The 17,323-nt window shown below is 47.3% G+C and overlaps 1 protein-coding gene and 1 pseudogene across 1 annotated transcript in view; both read right to left on the bottom strand.

Annotated features, from left to right (window-relative positions):
• MAF (MAF bZIP transcription factor) overlaps window positions 1-17,323 on the bottom strand; it is a 347,890-nt gene that overhangs the window by 50,540 nt on the left and 280,027 nt on the right. The window lies entirely within an intron of this gene.
• LOC136158624 (craniofacial development protein 2-like) lies at window positions 11,985-12,869 on the bottom strand (annotated as a pseudogene).

Here is a 17,323-nt window from a genome sequence, read left to right on the forward strand (position 1 = left end):
GGAGAAATATCAATAACCTCAGATATACAGATGACACTCTCATGGTAGAATTGAAGAGGAACTAAAGAGCCTCTTGATGAAAGTGAAAGAGGAGAGTGAAAAAGCTGGCTTAAAACTCAACATTCAAAACACGAAGATCATGGTATCCGGTCCCATTACTTCATGGCAAATAGATGGGGAAACAATGGAAAAAGTGACAGATTTTCTTTTCTTGGGCTCCAAAATCACTGCAGATGGTGACTGCAGCCATGAAATTAGAAGACATTTGCTTCTTGGAAGAAAAGCTATGACCAACTTAGGCAGCAGATTAAAAAGCAGAGACATTACATTGACAACAAAGGTATGTATAGTCAAAGCTATGGTTTTTCCAGTAGTCATGTATGGATGTAAGAGCTGGACCATAAAGAACGCTGAGTGCCGAAGAATTGATGCTTTTGAACTGTGGTGTTGGAAAAGACTCTTGAGAGTCCCTTGGACTGCAAGGAGAGCCAACCAGTCCATCCTGAAGGAGGTCAGTCCTGGGTGTTCACTGGTGAGAGAACAGGATGACAGAGGATGAGATGCTTGGATGGCGTCACCAACTCGATGCACTTGAATTTGAGCAAGCTCCAGGAGTTGGTGATGGACAGGGAAGCCTGGCGTGCTGCGGTTTGTGGGGTCACAAAGATTCAGACACAACTGAACTGAACTGAATTATATCTACGTAGACTATTTCTTTTCTTCCCCCCAATTTTAAACTTTTTATTTTCTATTGGGATATAGCCAATAAACAATATTGTGATGGTCTCAGGTGAACAGCAATGGGACTCCACCCTACACACACACGTATCCATTCTCCCCTGAACCCCTCCCATCCAGGCTGCCACACAGCCCTGAGCGGTACAGTATGTCTTCATTGGTTATCCATCTTGAATATAGCAGCGTGTGCATGACCGTCCCAAATCCCCTAACTATCCCTTTCCTCTAGCAATCATAAATTTGTTCTCTAAGTCTGTGAGTCTGTTTCCTGTTATGTAAACAAGTTCGTTTGTATCACTTCTTTGTAGATTCCACATATAAGGGATGGCATATGATATCTCTCCTTCTCAGTCTGACTTCACTCAGTATGACAGTCTCTAGGCCCATCCACATTGCTGCAAATGGCATTATTTCATTCTTTTAATGGCTGAGTAGTATTCCATTGTATAGATTTATGTAGACTATTTCCAAATAAGGAGTCACATTCTGGGGTTCTAGGTGAACATGAATTTGGGGGATCCCTGATCAATCTAGTATGCCTGTCTGGACTCCAGTCTATAGAGTCAGTTCTATCTGTACTGTCCTATGCTGATGGCCAGGATCGCCTGGGTTCCCCAGGCGCAGTGACCTGGAGAAGACGCTGTGTAGGACCCAGAGGCAGCAGGGAGACCCCCAGGTTGCTGGCTGCCCAGAGAACAGTCCAGAGGGTGTCTCTGGGGTGGGCCTGTCTCAGTGACCCCTGGGAGTCCATCCCACAAAGGCAGGGATGTGGTCAGAGACACAGCCCCTGCTACAAGGCGTGAGGACTGTGATGGCCTGGGAAGTAGAGACAGCCGGGAGAGAAGGGTTAGCGCCGTCGGGAAGGGCCGAGATGATTGATGGGTGATAACGGAGCACAGGAATACAAATTTTCACATAAATCTTCCCACTGCACAGAAACAGAAATAATGAACAGGAAGTCCCTCTCTTACAAATGAGCTCTGAACAGAGTTGGTAGAAATAGCAGGAAGGTTCTAAAGGCAGCCCCTGGAACGCCTTTAATTCATGCAGTGCAGCAGGGAAGAGTCTGGCTAAGAAAGAAGTAGGGAATGAAACTAAATACAACAGGCTGAAATCAAAAAGCAAGACTCGCCTGAGTCAAGGGGCACTTGAGAGAATACCTGAAGTTTTATGGGGGAAGATCAGAAGCCGGAGAATTTAGAAAGAGCAGGAGCAGTGATGCTATGACAATGTGCTCAGTCCCAGGGAACACTCACTGTTCCCAGCCCTCAGCCCTGTCCCCGCCCCCCGAGACCCACTCTCGGCCATCAGAAGCCTCAGTGTCTGAAAAAGCCTGAAGGTGACGGCCCGTCCTTGGGGGCAGCCGGCAGTCCTGGGCTGACTGCCCTGGAGGACCGCTCAGACCCAGACCTAAGCTGAATGTGTGCCTCTGCATACCTCTTCCCCAGCTCTCCCCAGTCTTGCCCTCTCCTCCCAGAAACCACCTTCTTACACCCTCCTCCTAGGGAACTGGGCATCTCAGAAAGAGTCAAACGCATGAAAGAAAAGGAAAGAAGGGAGCGTGGGTAGGGAGTGAAGGCTGTTAGGTAAACGTTGCTGCTGATCCCAAAGTAAGAGGGATGACGAGAACTGAAGGGAGAAGAAGGGACCCCCGAGGAGTTAGAAAATGCAATCTATGGTTTAACACAAGAGGTCAGAGGGACTCCCCTGGTGGTCCGGTGGCTAAGACTCTCTGTGCTCCCAGTGCAGGGGGCCCAAGTTTCACCCCTGGCCAAGGAATCAGAACCGGCATGCCACAACTAAGACCCAGTGCACCTAAAGAAGCATTTTAAACAATTTTAAAAAGAGGTCAGACATGGAAGCAACCTAGATGTCCATCGGCAGACAAATGGATAAGAAAACTATGGTACATATACACAATGGAATATTACTCAGCCATTAAAAAGAATGCATTTGAAACAGTTCTAATTAGGTGGATGAAACTGGAGCCTATTATACAGAGTGAAGTAAGTCAGAAAGAAAAACACCAACATGGTATACTAGCACATATATGTGGAATTTATAAAGATGGTAATGGTGACCCTATATGCCAGACAGCAAAAGAGACACAGATGTATAGAACAGTCTTTTGGACTCTGTGGGAGAGGGCGAGGGTGGGATGGTTTGAGAGGGTAGCGCTGAAAGGTGTATATTATCATATGTGAACTGGATTGCAGGTCCAGGTTCGATGCATGAGCCAGGGTGCTCGGGGCTGGTGCACTGGGATGACCCTGGGGGATGGGATGGGGAGGGAGGTGGGAGGGGGTTCAGCATGGGGAACACATGTGCGCCCATGGCTGATTCATGTCGATGTTTGGCAAAAAACACTACAATATTGTAAAATAATTAGCCTCCAATTAAAATAAATAAATTTATAAAAAACAAATATAAAGGAGAAGAAGATATTCTCATATGAACAAAACATTGGGGAATTCGTTCTCAGCAGATATCTGGTCTGCAAGAAACACAAAAAGTAGTTATTTACACAGAATAAGATGATATTAAAGAGAAACTGAGTTAAGAAAGAAAGAGTGTCATAAAAAATAAATGAAGGCAAAAAAAAAAAAAAAAAAAACAAAGTCAGAGGTTATGACAAATAAAAGAAAGAGCCCCAGGGCCCTGAGTCCTGAATACTCAAGGTAACCTTGGCTTTCTGCAGTTCGTTGTGTTCTTGGAAAGAGCTGTAAGCTGTTGTTTGTATTCAAATCCCATCTTAAGCACACAGAGCGCACTCACAGAAGAAACACTGTTGGGAAATCCAGCCATCCTTTACACCATCCCCTGCTGCATCCACCGCAACGCCCTGCATTTCTGTCTGTGGACAGCAAGGACCACACGGAGGCTCCTAATCTGCAGTGTCACACCAGGACACTTGAATATGGAATAAACCAACAGAGGTCCCAGTGTTTGGGGCCTCCTGGCAAAAAGTTAAAAAAAAAAAAAAAAGATGGTAAGACAGCCACCTCTTGGAATCCTGGGAATAAAGATACTCCAGGAATAAAGGATGACAGATCCTGCTCCTGAACTCTAGAAATGGCATTTGAGAAGGCGGAAACGCTGCCAGTTGGGAAGCAGGAGGTCTGTGCCGAAAGCTAGGAGGCCCGTGGTTTTCAGGTGGGGCGGAAACTCAGAGCAGTACCGTGTTGTGAACAGCTGTGACCCAGGCCTCGAGGACATCGCTCCAGGTTCCCTCGGGAGAAGAGGTTACAAAACTGACAGGTGCTTGGGGGATTCCTTCTCTTAACTTTGAGATCGTAGACAGCAGAACTGGGATGACTGCAGACGGGGGCATCGATTACTTGGGCGTGAGTGCTGTGCTATGCTTAGTCACTCGGTCATGTCCAATTCTTTGCGACCCCATGAACTGGAGCCTGCCAGGCTCCTCCGTCCATGGGATTCTCCAGGCAAGAATGCTGGAGTGGGTTGCCATGCCCTCCTCCAGGGGATCTTCCCGACCCAGGGATCGAACTCAGGTCTCTCACACTGCAGGCAGATGCTTTACCGTCTGGGCCACCAGGGAAGCCCTTTCCCTTGGCTGTGCTGTTTTTACTTCCTCATCACCTCTGCCCTCAGTACAGATATTATGAGGAAGGCAAAGGGGGGGGGGGGGGCACATACAAGTTCCCAGAGTAAATCGACTACTAGTGCAGAGGTTCTTTATTTGGTCTCTGTGAATGTGAAAGAGAAAAGAAAAAAACCCACATCTTTATTTGCAATAACATCTGGCTGAAATTTAGCACTCATTCAGTTCCACAGGTAGTCACTCTTGCACAGCACCTGTGACTTCTACACCAACAGAAACCACAGATATTTTCACAAAGCATTAGGGTTGTACAAAAATCTCAAACTGTCACTTAGACTCATCAATACTCAAAAAGAAATTACTAGAGCTGGTGTTCCACTTGCTACTAAGTGAGCTAATGAAAAGCAGGTCAAGAAATTTATCACCAGTTTCGTTCAATATTGGGCATGAATGTCCCCTCCCAAAGAGAAAAATATTAATGGAAATGCCAAAGGGTGGGCTTCCCTTGAGTTTAGAGAAACCTTGCAACTTGGGGTCCTAGGAACCAAGTATTTGTAACTAGCTCCAAAGTCATGCATTCCCCAAAGTCTACAGTAACAGGATGAAATCATTCCCTTGAGTCCCTAATCTTAGTGAAGAGTTTATGTGCAAGTTGGTGGCTTAGACAGTAAAGAATCCGCCTGCAGTGCGGGAGACCTGGGTTTGATCCCTGGGTCAGGATGATCCCCTGGAGGAGGAAATGACAACCCACTCCAGTATTCTTGCCTGGAGAATCCCATGGACAGAGGAGCCTGGTGGGCTACAGTCCACAGGGTCGCAAAGAGTCGGACACGACTGGACTACTAAGCACTGTGTGCAGGTTCTCAGATTGCTCACTATCAGTTTGTTATACAATTTTTCCCATCAAGACTTTTAGTGGACTTTCTACTTTTGTTAGTTCCATAAATAGCAATAACATGCAGTGGTTTTCTTTGGGAGTTTCTTGTACCCGTGAAAACAGCATGTTATCTTCTTCTGAGAATGATGAAGGATGGAAAACCACAAAGCTGATCTCAGGGTGGGTGTTGGTCTATCAGCGATGCTCACCCATTATTTCAAAGATTCCATCTTCCTCATTAGTTTCAGCAAAGACACTGTGAGTCCATTCACATTCACCGAACAGTGAAAATGACAGGTGATAAAAGTCACAAAGTTTTGGATTCTCAGAAACTTAAATCGGCACAAGACAAGGGTTTATTGTACTAGATCCTAAGCTCCTTGAGGGCAGGGAGTAGGGAATGTTTCATATTCATCTCTGGTAGCCAGCAGAATGATGATAGCCATGGTGAATGGGTAAATGGATGGATGGACAGGTAGATAGATGGGTGGATGGATAAATACAGTTTATGAGATAATGAATAGTAATTCTTAGAAGCAAGTCATAATATGTGACATACAAGAAATTTCTCACAGTACACAGTAAGTTATCTCAAAGATGATGCCGCTTTGGCAAAAGTTTACAGTATGTTCCTTTCATGAGCTCTTTGAGACTAGTCAACATCCTTATTCCGGTGTAAGCACCCTTCTCTATGTTGTAAGAAGGCCTCCAAAGCTTAAGTGATAGCCCCAAAACTTGATAAACATCTCCCTTAGTTCATTGTTACATTTTTTTTCAATTATTGAGGAGAAAGGGAAACACAAACTTTTTTCTAAAACTGCTTTAAAATAATTTTTTTAGAAAACACCTTGCTTGTCTTTGAAGCTATGTCACTACGGCTTAGGTGGTTTCTGAAAATTGGCCAAATATGGTCACATGTCGGGACCAAATGCTAAGCAGTCATTACTGACTCCGGGTTAGACCTGACAAAGGAACTAATATTCTGAAAATGAAAGTGTGTGCGCACCCAGCAGAGGCCACACCAAACCTCCAGACTCTCTGGCTTGGGCACTCATCCTCCCTTTAGAAACCGCAGCTGAATTTCCATCAAGCTGTTTGACCCTCTTCGAAGACATGAGTGCTCATCTCCTGGACACAGAAGTAGCTGGAGGCACCATTTTGCCCATATTCCATTTAAATGAAATGATATTTTGCAAAGAAAAAAAGAAAGAAAGAAAGGCACAAAGGTAGTGGTATTGGGGGGAGGGTCCTTTTAGGACCGCTTTATACTTCCTGTGTTCCTCAATCATAGGTTCTTGTTTTCCCTTTTCTTTTCCTTTCTTTTTTTCCTTTATGGCCACTCTGGCTTGCAAGATCTTAGTTCCTGACCGAGGATCTAACCTATGCCCCCGGCGGTGGAAGTGTGGAGTCCTAACCACGGGACCACCAGGGAAGTCTCATAGGCTCTTTTAAATGAAGGTAGTCTCCTGATATTTATGGCAAACAAAGGCTGGAAACCTCCAGCATTAGTGGTAACTTAGCAAAATATCACTGTCCCTTCAGCAGTCTTTGAGCCTGTGAGCAGAAAGTAAGCAAACCAGCGCTGACAACCACCACCTTCCTCAGGACTGAGGCAAAGCTCCCTTCATTCTGTAAGATCTTTCCTTAATTGGCATCCTTGCAGCAAGAAACTCTGAAGAAGGAAATGGCAGTCCACTCTGGTATTCTTGCCTGGGAAATCCCATGGACAGAGGGGCCTGGTGGGCTATGGTCCATGGGGCTCCAAAGAGTTAGACGTGACTTAGCGATTAAATTGGAGAGGGAAATGGCAACCCACTCCAGTGTTCTTGCCTGCAGAATCCCGTGGGCAGAGGAGCCTGGTGGGCTGCCGTCTATGGGGTCACACAGAGTCGGACACTACTAAAGTGAGCAGCAGCAGCAGCAGCAGCGGGAAGCAAAAGCCGAAGGATGGTCTCCTTCCCAGTGGATAAGGATCCAAAGGAAAATGTCAAGTCCACTCTGCAAAGTGACCCCCGAGAGGTCCTACTGGGTAATGACAAAATACCCGAGTGGCAACCACGTGCTGGGCCACGGGGAGAGCACCAGGAGGGACTCATCAGAAACCCTTCCATGGGGCTCACTCCAGGCCTCGGCAGCCAAAGCACATTGAGGGAGGAGAGCAGGAGCTTTTCTATTCTGCTCACATGTGCCAGTCGTGTACCACGCTCTGACAGTAAGCCTAAGGGTCACCATAATAGAAAAGTCAATGATAATCGTGACAAATCAGGGGTGGGTTTCAACAAAAAAAGGTGGGGAGTTGTTTTAAACCACGCAAGGAAGGCTGGTGTCACAGTACAATGGATGTTCGGCTTGTCCTCTCTTGACTTCCATTTTTCAGGTATGAGTATGTGGCCACGGGGCGAGCTCAGCTATACAAGGACTCCAGAAGCCTCAACACGCGCCCTCTCTTCTCTGCCCGTCTCTTGACTCTCACCTGGACTCGTCAGAACAGCAGGTCCGGCCAGCAGCCCAACCTGTTTCCGCCAGGGCGCAGGGCTCTCTGTACAGACTGCACATTTACATGGTAAAAATAGAAACACACGGCATCACATGCATATGCAAATCTGCCAACCAGACTCTGCGCTGAAAATAGTTATTTACTGTGTGGCTTGCATATTGGCCCAGAAAACCCTCTCTACCTATTTCATGCTCATTTAAATTCCTAAGAGTTCCTGACCCATTTAAATTCCTTGAGGGATGCCTGGCTTCTCATGGGCATTGGTCTGCTCCTCTCCCCCAAGGGCTTGTAAAGGAGTACTGCCTGGCATTGCAGGCGGAACTTTTAGAGGAATATATTGGCCCCCGCTTTACGGCCCATTTGGGACGCTGCTCAGCCATGCGTGCTTTCAGACCAGGCTTCCTTCTTAGCTGCAGGAAGGAGGGTTCTAAAGCTACACCCCTGGAAAGGATGGAGGGCAGTTTTTCTGAAAATATGGTCCTTGGCGCTCACATTAGAGTCAAGGAAAGAGGGCGGCTGGTGGAAAATGCAAGCTCCCGGCTCCCCCCTCCCCCGACGCACTGAATTCTGATTTCTGGGAGTGTGACTCCAGACACACCACTTCCTCAAGAAGGTCCCTAAGGTGATCTTGCTGGCCTCTAAGGGGTGGGGACTCAGTAGTGAGAAGCCACCCCGAAATCTGCAAGAAGGTGGCTTAGGGAGCTAGAGGGCTCAAGTCCAAGCAAAGGCAGAGGGCGGTCAGGGTGGGACTTGTGGGCAGTGAGGGTACTGACATGGGAGCAGAGGCGAGCTTCCCAAAGCCACCCACGTCCGCCCATCTCTGCCCGGGGGCTCTTTCCGGGGCTGGTTCCGATGCTCATTGACCCTGTCCCTGTCCTTGGAGGCCGTGGAGCAAACTACATCCGCTGCAAACCTGGCCGAGCAGAGGGGCGCGTCTTCCGTCTCCATACTTAAGGATACTGACTTGGGAGACCATGGGGATTCTCACGCCCAATGGTGTGCGTCGAGATCCTGCCTCTTCCACCTCCCAGCTACTGCCATTTGTCAAGTCCATGGAGGAAACAATAATGGTTCCTGCCCTGCAAGGCTACCCAGAGGCTCAAGTGACGTCAATAATGAAAAGCACCAGCCTCTTAGTAAGCCCTTAAAACATCAGCTGATTTTTGTTGTTGTTGTTGCTGTTGTTGTTGTTTTTAATACATTCATGCCCCCATGGATTTTTTTAAGCATGCCAAGGATTCCCTGGGAAGTCCATCCAAGTGAACAAGTCTAGTCTGGAAGTAGAGGGGAGCTATATGATCTTCTCTGAGAACACTTTTAATCATCTGGCTCTAGAGAAGGAAGCCAAGCTTGCTTAACTTTGAAAGGACACCTCCCTGTCAATTGAAATATCTCTCCAGGCAGACACACCAGTGCCCCTCACTCATGGCTGCCCACAGACCCACTACCACACATCTTTAACACGTGAAACAACACAGCCCTATGTAACCATCCTGCACAGACATTCTGATCACATGGCTATTACACCTACATGCAACTAACTGCATAAGCCACCTCAAGACCTTCTATGCATTTATACAAATATCTGTGATAGATACAACTGCATGAATTCACTCAGTACTCCCCCTCCCCACCCCCCAACACACACACACATAGGGACCATTCCTAAGAGTATGGCACAGATTTGACTCTATAGCAAATAAACAAAATGAAACAAAGCTTTGGAAACCCATTAAAAAATAAAATCAGAGGTGAACACCCCGTCTGTGTTATGTCAGAGAACCGGGGGCATGAACACAGAACAGTCCAGAATTGGCTCTGTTGAGGAAAGCAACCATGATGGTGGAGTTCCAGCTGGGAGCTCCGGAACTGGGAGGATGAGCCACCACAGCAAATGTCTTTGAAGGCCAAATGTGCGGCTTGACGTCAGGAGCCCCAGAGGACTGGGGGAAATGGAGGCTTCACTCTTGAAAGACCATATAAGAAAGACCTCATGAGCACCAGGACCCCAGGCAAAGGCAGTAATTTGATAGAAGCCTGGGCCAGACCCACTGTGACTCTCGGAGAGTCTGCCTGAGAGGTGGGGGACAGCAGCATCTCACCATGGGGATGTGGACACCGGCGGGGTACACATTTGGGAGCACCCAGCCACATGGATGCTGATGCTGGAGGCTGCCATCTTGAAATCTACCCTCTTTCTCATTCGCACCAAGACCTGGCCCCACCCAACAGCCTGTAGGGTCCAATGCTGGGACAGTTCACTCGCTCGGTCGTGTCCGACTCTCTGTGACCCCGTGAATCGCAGCACGCCAGGCCTCCCTGTCCATCACCAGCTATCGGAGTCTACCCAAACCCATGTGCATCGAGTCAGTGATACCATCCAGCCGTCTCATTCTCTGTCGTCCCCTTCTCCTCCTGCCCCCAATCCCTTCCAGCATCAGGGTCTTTTCCAATGAGTCAACTCTTCACATGAAGTGGCCAAAGTACTGGAGTTTCAGCTTCAGCATCAGTCCTTCCAGTGAACACCCAGGACTGATCTCCTTTAGGATGGACTGGTTGGATCTCCTTGCAGTTCAAGGGACCCTCAAGAGTCTTCTCCAACACCACAGTTCAAAAGCATCAATTTTTTGGCACTCAGCTTTCTTCACAGTCCAACTCTCACATCCATACATGACTACTGGAAAAACCATAGCCTTGACTAGACGGACCTTTGTTGGCAAAATAATGTCTCTGCTTTTTAATATGCTATCTAGGTTGGGCATAACTTTCCTTCCAAGGAGTAAGCGTCTTTTAATTTCATGGCTGCAGTCACCACCTGCAGTGATTTTGGAGCCCCAAAAAATAAAGTCTGCCACTGTTTCCACTGTTTCTCCATCTATTTGCCATGAAGTGGTGGGACCGGATGCCATGATCTTAGTTTTCTGAATGTTGAGCTTTAAGCCAACTTTTTTCACTCTTCTCTTTCACTTTCATCAAGAGGCCCTTTAGTTCCTCTTTACTTTCTGCCATAAGGGTGGTGTCATCTGCATATCTGAGGTTATTGATATTTCTCTCCGCAATCTTGATTCCAGCTTGTGCTTCATCCAGCCCAGCATTTCTCATGATGTACTCTGCATATAAATTAAATAAGCAGGGTGACAATATACAGCCTTGATGTACTCCTTTTCCTATTTGGAACCAGTCTGTTGTTCCATGTCCAGTTCTAATTGTTGTTTCCTGACCTGCATACAGGTTTCTCAAGAGGCAGGTCAGGTGGTCTGGTATTCCCATCTCTTTCAGAATTTTCCAGTTTATTGTGATCCACACAGTCAAAGGCTTTGACATAGTCAATAAAGCAGAAATAGATGTTTTTCTGGAACTCTCTTGCTTTTTCAATGATCCAGCAGATGTTGGCAATTTGATCTCTGGTTCCTCTGTCTTTTCTAAATCCAGCTTGAACATCTGGAAGTTCATGGTTCACGTATTGCTGAAGCTTGGCTTGGAGAATTTTGAGCATTAATTTACTAGTGTGTGAGATGAGTGCAATTGTGCAGTAGTTTGAGCATTCTTTGGGATTGCCTTTCTTTGGGATTGGAATGAAAACTGACCTTTTCCAGTTCTGTGGCCACTGCTGAGTTTGCCAAATTTGCTGGCATATTGAGTGCAGCACTTTCACAGCATCATCTTTTAGGATTTGAAATAGTTCAACTGGAATTCTATCACCACCACTAGCTTTGTTCATAGTGATCCTTCCTAAGGCCCACTTGACTTCACATTCCAGGATGTCTGGCTCTAGGTGAGTGATCACACCATCGTGATTGTCTGGGTCATGAAGATCTTTTTTGTATAGATCTTCTGTGTATTCTTGCCACCTCTTCTTAATATCTTCTGCTTCTGCTAGGTCCATAACATTTCTGTCCTTTATCAAGGCCATCTTTGCATGAAATGTTCCCTTGTTATCTCTAATTTTCTTGAAGAGATCTCTAGTCTTTCCCATTCTGTTGTTTTCCTCTATTTTTGTGCACTGATCACTGAGGAAGGCTTTCTTATCTCTCCTTGCTATTCTTTGGAACTCTGCATTCAAATGGGTATATCTTTCCTTTTCTCCTTTGCTTTTGGTTTCTCTTCTTTTTACAGCTATTTGTAAGGACTCCTCAGACAGCCATTTTGGTTTTTTGCATTTCTTTTCCATGGGGATGGACTTGATCCCTGTCTTCTGTACAATGTCACGAACCTCCATCCATAGTTTATCAGGCACTCTGTCTATCAGATCTAGTCCCTTGAATCTATTTCTCACTTCCACTGTATAGTCATAAGGGATTTGATTTGAATGGTCTAGTGATTTTCCCTACTCTCTTCAATTTAAGTCTGAATTTGGCAATAAGGAGTTCATGATCTGAGCCACAGTCAGCTCCTGGTCTTGTTTTTGCTGACTGTATAGAGCTTCTCCATCTTTGACTGCAGAGAATATAATCAATCTGATTTCGGTGTTGACCCTCTGGTGATGTCCATGTGTAGAGTCTTATCTTGTGTTGTTGGAACAGGGTGTTTGCTATGACCAGTGTGTTCTCTTGGCAAAACTCTATTAGCCTTTGCCCTGCTTCATTCTGTACTCCAAGGCCAAATTTGCCTGTTACTCCAGGTGTTTCTTGACTTCCTACTTTTGCATTCCAGTCCCCTATAATGAAAAGGACATTTTTTTGGGGGTGTTAGTTCTAAAAGGTCTCGTAGGTCTTCATAGAACTGTTCAGCTTCAGCTTCTTCAGTGTTACTGGTTGGGGCATAGGCTTGGATTACCATGATATTGAATGGTTTGCCTTGGAAACGAACAGAGATCATTCTGTCGTTTTTGAGATTGCATCCAAGTACTGCATTTTGGACTCTTTGTTGATCATGATGGCTACTCCATTTCTTCTAAGGGATTCTTGCCCACAGTAGTAGATATAATGGTCATCTGAGTTAAATTCACCCATTCCAGTCCATTTTAGTTTGCTGAATCCTAGAATGTCAAAGTTCATTCTTGCCATCTCCTGTTTGATCACTTTCAATTTGCCTTGATTTATGGACCTAACATTCCAGGTTCCTATGCAATATTGCTGTTTACAACATCAGACCTTGTTTTCATCACCAGTCACATCCACAACTGGGTATTGTTTTTGCTTTGGCTCCATCCCTTCATTCTTTCTGGAGTTATTTCTCCACTGATCTCCAGTAGCATATTGGGCACCTACCAACCTGGGGAGTTCCTCTTTCAGTATCCTATCATTTTGCCTTTTCATACTGTTCATGGGGTTCTCAAGGCAAGAATACTGAAGTGGTTTGCCATTCCCTTGTCTAGTGGACCACATTCTGTCAGACCTCTCCACCATGACCCGTCTGCCTTGGGTGGCCCCACATGGCATGGCTTAGTTTCATTGAGTTAGACACGACTCTGGTCCTGTGATCAGATTGGCTAGTTTTCTGTGATTATGGGTTTAGTGTGCCTGCCCTCTGATGCTCTCTCACAACACCTACCGTTTTACTTGGCTTTCTCTCTCAGGGCAAACAGTTACCTGGGTGGGAACACAGCCCCACCTATGAGCAGACAGGCTGCCTAAAGACAAAAGAGCCCACCACTGCCTCAGACAGTCCCGCTAGACATGATCCTGCCTACCTGAGGGCCACTTTGTGACAATCAGATGGGGGAAAAATGGAAACAGTAGCAGACTTTATTTCTTGAGCTTCAAAATCACTGCAGATGGTGACTGTAGCCATGAAATTAAAAGACACTTGCTTCTTGAAAGAAAACCTATGACAAACCTAGACAGCATATTAAAAAGCAGAGATATACAGACCTTTGTTGACAAAGGTCTGTATAGTAAAAGTATGGTTTTTCCAGTAGTCATTTATAGATGTGAGAGGTGGATCATAAAGAAAGTTGAGTGCCGAAGAATTGATGTTTTCAAACTCTGGTGCTAGAGAAGACTCTTGAGAGTCTCTAGGACAGCAAGAAGATCAAACCAGTCAACCCTAAAGGAGATCAGTCCTGAATATTCATTGGAAGGACTGATGCTGAAGCTGAAACTCCAACACTTCAGCCACCTGATGCGAAGAACTGACTCACTGGAAAAGACCCTGATGCTGGGAAAGAGTGAGGGCAGGAGGAAAAGGGGACGGCAGAGGATGAGGTGGTTGGATGGCGTCACCGACTCGATGGGCATGGGTTTGAACAAACTGCGGGAGACAGTGGAGGGCAGGGAGCCCTGGGGTGCTTCAACCCAAGGGGTCGCCAAGAGTCGGACACAAGTGAGCAACCGCCTCCACCCGAGGGCCAAGACCCAGTGGGCAGGCCTCACCCTTCCCTCCATGGAGGCTGCACACACCTCCAGACCAGCCCCAGGGGGCTGACACCGGACTCAAAAGAACTGCAATAGGACCCTGCAGGAACCAGCTCTGGGATCCCTGGACACTCCAGCCAGACTCCAGGGACCAGCTTCACCTGCCAGTGGGGAAGCAACAGCCCCAGTAGAGTCTTCCAGACCCTGACGCCAGATATCAGAGTGCCAGCACGGGCCTGGGGCCTTCTCACACCAGTCAGAATGGCCATCAGCAAAAAAGTCTACAAATAAATTCCCACTGTTGGTGGGAATGTAAACTGGTGCAACCACCATGGAGAACAGTACGACGTTCCGCAAGCAATCCTACTCCTGGACATATTACAGAGGAAGCTCTTAACTCACGAGGATCCATGCACCCATATGTTCACTGCACCACTGTTTTACAGTGGCCCGGATAAAGAAGATGTGGTACATGTGTATGACATAAAAAGGACAAAATAATGCCATTTACAGCAATATGGGTGAACTTGGAGATTATCGTACTAAGTGAAGTAAGTCAGAGACAAATATTATATCATTTACATGTGGAATCAAAGAAACAATGATACAAATGAACTTATTTACAAAACAGAAACAGACTCAAAGACACAGAAAACAAATTTATGGTTAACAAAGGGGAAAGAGATGAACAGACACATGCTACTATACATAAAACAGATAAACAACAAGGACCTACTGCATAGCACAGGGGACTATATGCAATATCTTGTGATAATCTATAAGGGAAAAGAATCACTTTGCTGTACTGTGACTTTTTCAATGCTATGGACTATAGCCTGCCAGATGCCTCTGTCCATGGAATTCTCCAGGCAAAAAGACTGGAGTAGGTTGCCATGCCCTTCTCCAGTGGGACTTTCCGACCGAGGGATCGGACTTGGGTGTCCTGCATCGCAGGCATTCTTTACCATCTGAGCCACCAGGGAAGCCCCAGATCAACTGTACTTCAGTTAAAAAAAAATGCTTTACAGTGTTGCTCACTGCAGTAGAGTGATGAGTACATGGGAATTGACTACTTTCTTCCAATTTTGTGTACATTTTGAAATTTTCATGATAAATAGTGAAAAAGTAATTTACATGGAACCAGTTGAGGGGCGGGGGACACAGAAACAGCTCTGTACCCTCCGTGCATTCAGTCTTCACTCTTTTTCCCCACTTTGGCAACCACAGAGATCCGTGAGATGACTGAGGGTGGTTAATTAAGCATTGCAGCCCATATTCCACTGCAGCTTCGATTGGATACGGTGTTCTCTTTCACTTCCTGTTATGCAGGATCGCAGCGGGCTGTTAGACACCTGCCAGCCTCCCAGCCCAGCTGCTGCTCTGCGCTCGGGCAGGCAGGAAGCACCCGGGCCCTCGGCCTTGGGAGGCTCTCACTCTGCAAACGGCCCCTTCCTGGTGAGGCGGGAGGCGGGGCGGGGGCGCCAAGGAGGCCGGACACAGCTGATGAGTCCACACTGGAGGCTCGAGGACCGGCAGCTGGCGGTGCAGACCGCGGTCTATTGTGAGGGTGCTGGGTAGAGGCCAGCTGTTTTCCCCCGACCTGCCAGGACCTGTGTGTAATTAAAGCTGGGGCATCTACACAGGCGAGACTCTCAGGGAACTCATTAGCTAGCCTGGTTCCCTTAACCTCGGAACAGGACTGTGTGGGAAGCCTTGGCTCACTTGTTCATTCATTCGCTCATCCACTCCTCCACTCATTCCACCGCTGCATTCCGGGAACCTCCTGTGAGTGAGTCTCTCTGTGCTCAGACGGTGAGCAAACCAGAAGACAAGACACAAATCTCAGGAACTCTAACACTCCTCATTATAGCGCCGAGGTATTGAGAAGCCATTTGTGCCAAATAATTTATCAAGGAACTCCGGTCCTTTATTCAAGGAAATCACCCCCAGTTTAATGGCAAGACTTCACACCAGGGGTAATTATTCAGTTCCTAGAGGAAAGCAGATAAAGGGAGGAGTAGGGGCACAGAAGAGGGGAGGGAGAACCAAGGACAGCTTCCTCAAGGAGGTATCAGAGATGGCCACAGGGACGTCCCCGGGGACCCAGTGGTTAAGAATCTGCCGCGCGATGCAGTGAGAGATCCCACGTGCTGCAACCAAACAAACATGGCTTCACAGTTTTTGACATGCCCGCCTTCAAGATGTGGGCTTGGGTCCCCTCCCTCTGGGTCTGGGCTGATTGGCTCTGACCAGGAGTCAGTGGCAGAGCTGGTACTATCCAGGGTCTGGCTGTTTAAGAGGTAACTTCTGCCTCATTTCTCCTAGAGACCTGAAATCCACGCGAGGACCTGAGGCCGCCCTGCTGCGGGGATGCCCAAGCTGGCCACCTGGAGGGGCCGTGTGGCGGGTAGAGCGGGCCGCCTCAGCCCCAGCCCTTGGGGTCTTCACGGTCCGGCCCCAGATGCCGCCAGACGAAGCTGCCCCTCCCGCTGTCCTTTGGGTGACAGCTGCGGCCACCATGCGGCCCCCACACAAGGCCCTGCACTGTGAGCCCATGGCCTTCCTAACAGTTTTACCAAGTCACCTAAAGGGAGGCGTCTGGTACCCATTTCAGAGATGTGGAGACTGAGGCTTGGAGAAACCAAGTCATTCTTTCAAGATAGTTGCAACCTCGAGAAAGACAACCACGGCTGGACTTCAAGCGCTCAGAGTCCAGAGCATGCTCTCTTAGACTCTCTTAGCCTGCCCTGTCCTTAATCAACAAACCTCCAGACACTTGTTTCTAAGCCCTCTTAAAATTCCAAGCCTGAGACCCGCATGGGAAGGGAAGCTGCTTCCCATCAGATAAAAGCGTGGTCTCCCAGGCAGCTTAGAACAGAGGGCATATTATGCAGATGCGGCCTGCCTCTCATCTGCTAAGAGATAGCCGGCCACCTCTACATATTAATTTCCCTTAGAGCATTAGGGCTTGACTGGACATTATCTTTCCCCAGGACTAGTTACATGGGTCACTGGATCAGGGCCCGAGATGAAGGGAAATTTTCTTTCTGAATATGCTTTGGGTTAAAGAAGGTAACACCAAGCTGAGAGGCAGGGTGGTCTCTGCAGAGAGTTTAGCCGCGGAGAACTGAGTTTCAAACCAGGTTCAGCAGACTTGAGAGCTTGTGTGCTTAACCTCTGTGCCACGTGTGTGCCTGACTTTAGAATAAAACAAAGGCATTTTGGGTGCAAGACTCGGGTTGGAGGGTTGGCTCCATGGAGATGGTCTTGTTGGCCTCACACACAAAACAGGTCTACCCTCAGGCACTGTGTGATCTTCCTGCCCCATACAGCAGCTTCCAAAGGTGCCTGCT

The sequence above is a fragment of the Muntiacus reevesi genome, chromosome 2 (genome assembly GCF_963930625.1).
Source record: "Muntiacus reevesi chromosome 2, mMunRee1.1, whole genome shotgun sequence".
Lineage (NCBI taxonomy): Eukaryota > Metazoa > Chordata > Mammalia > Artiodactyla > Cervidae > Muntiacus > Muntiacus reevesi.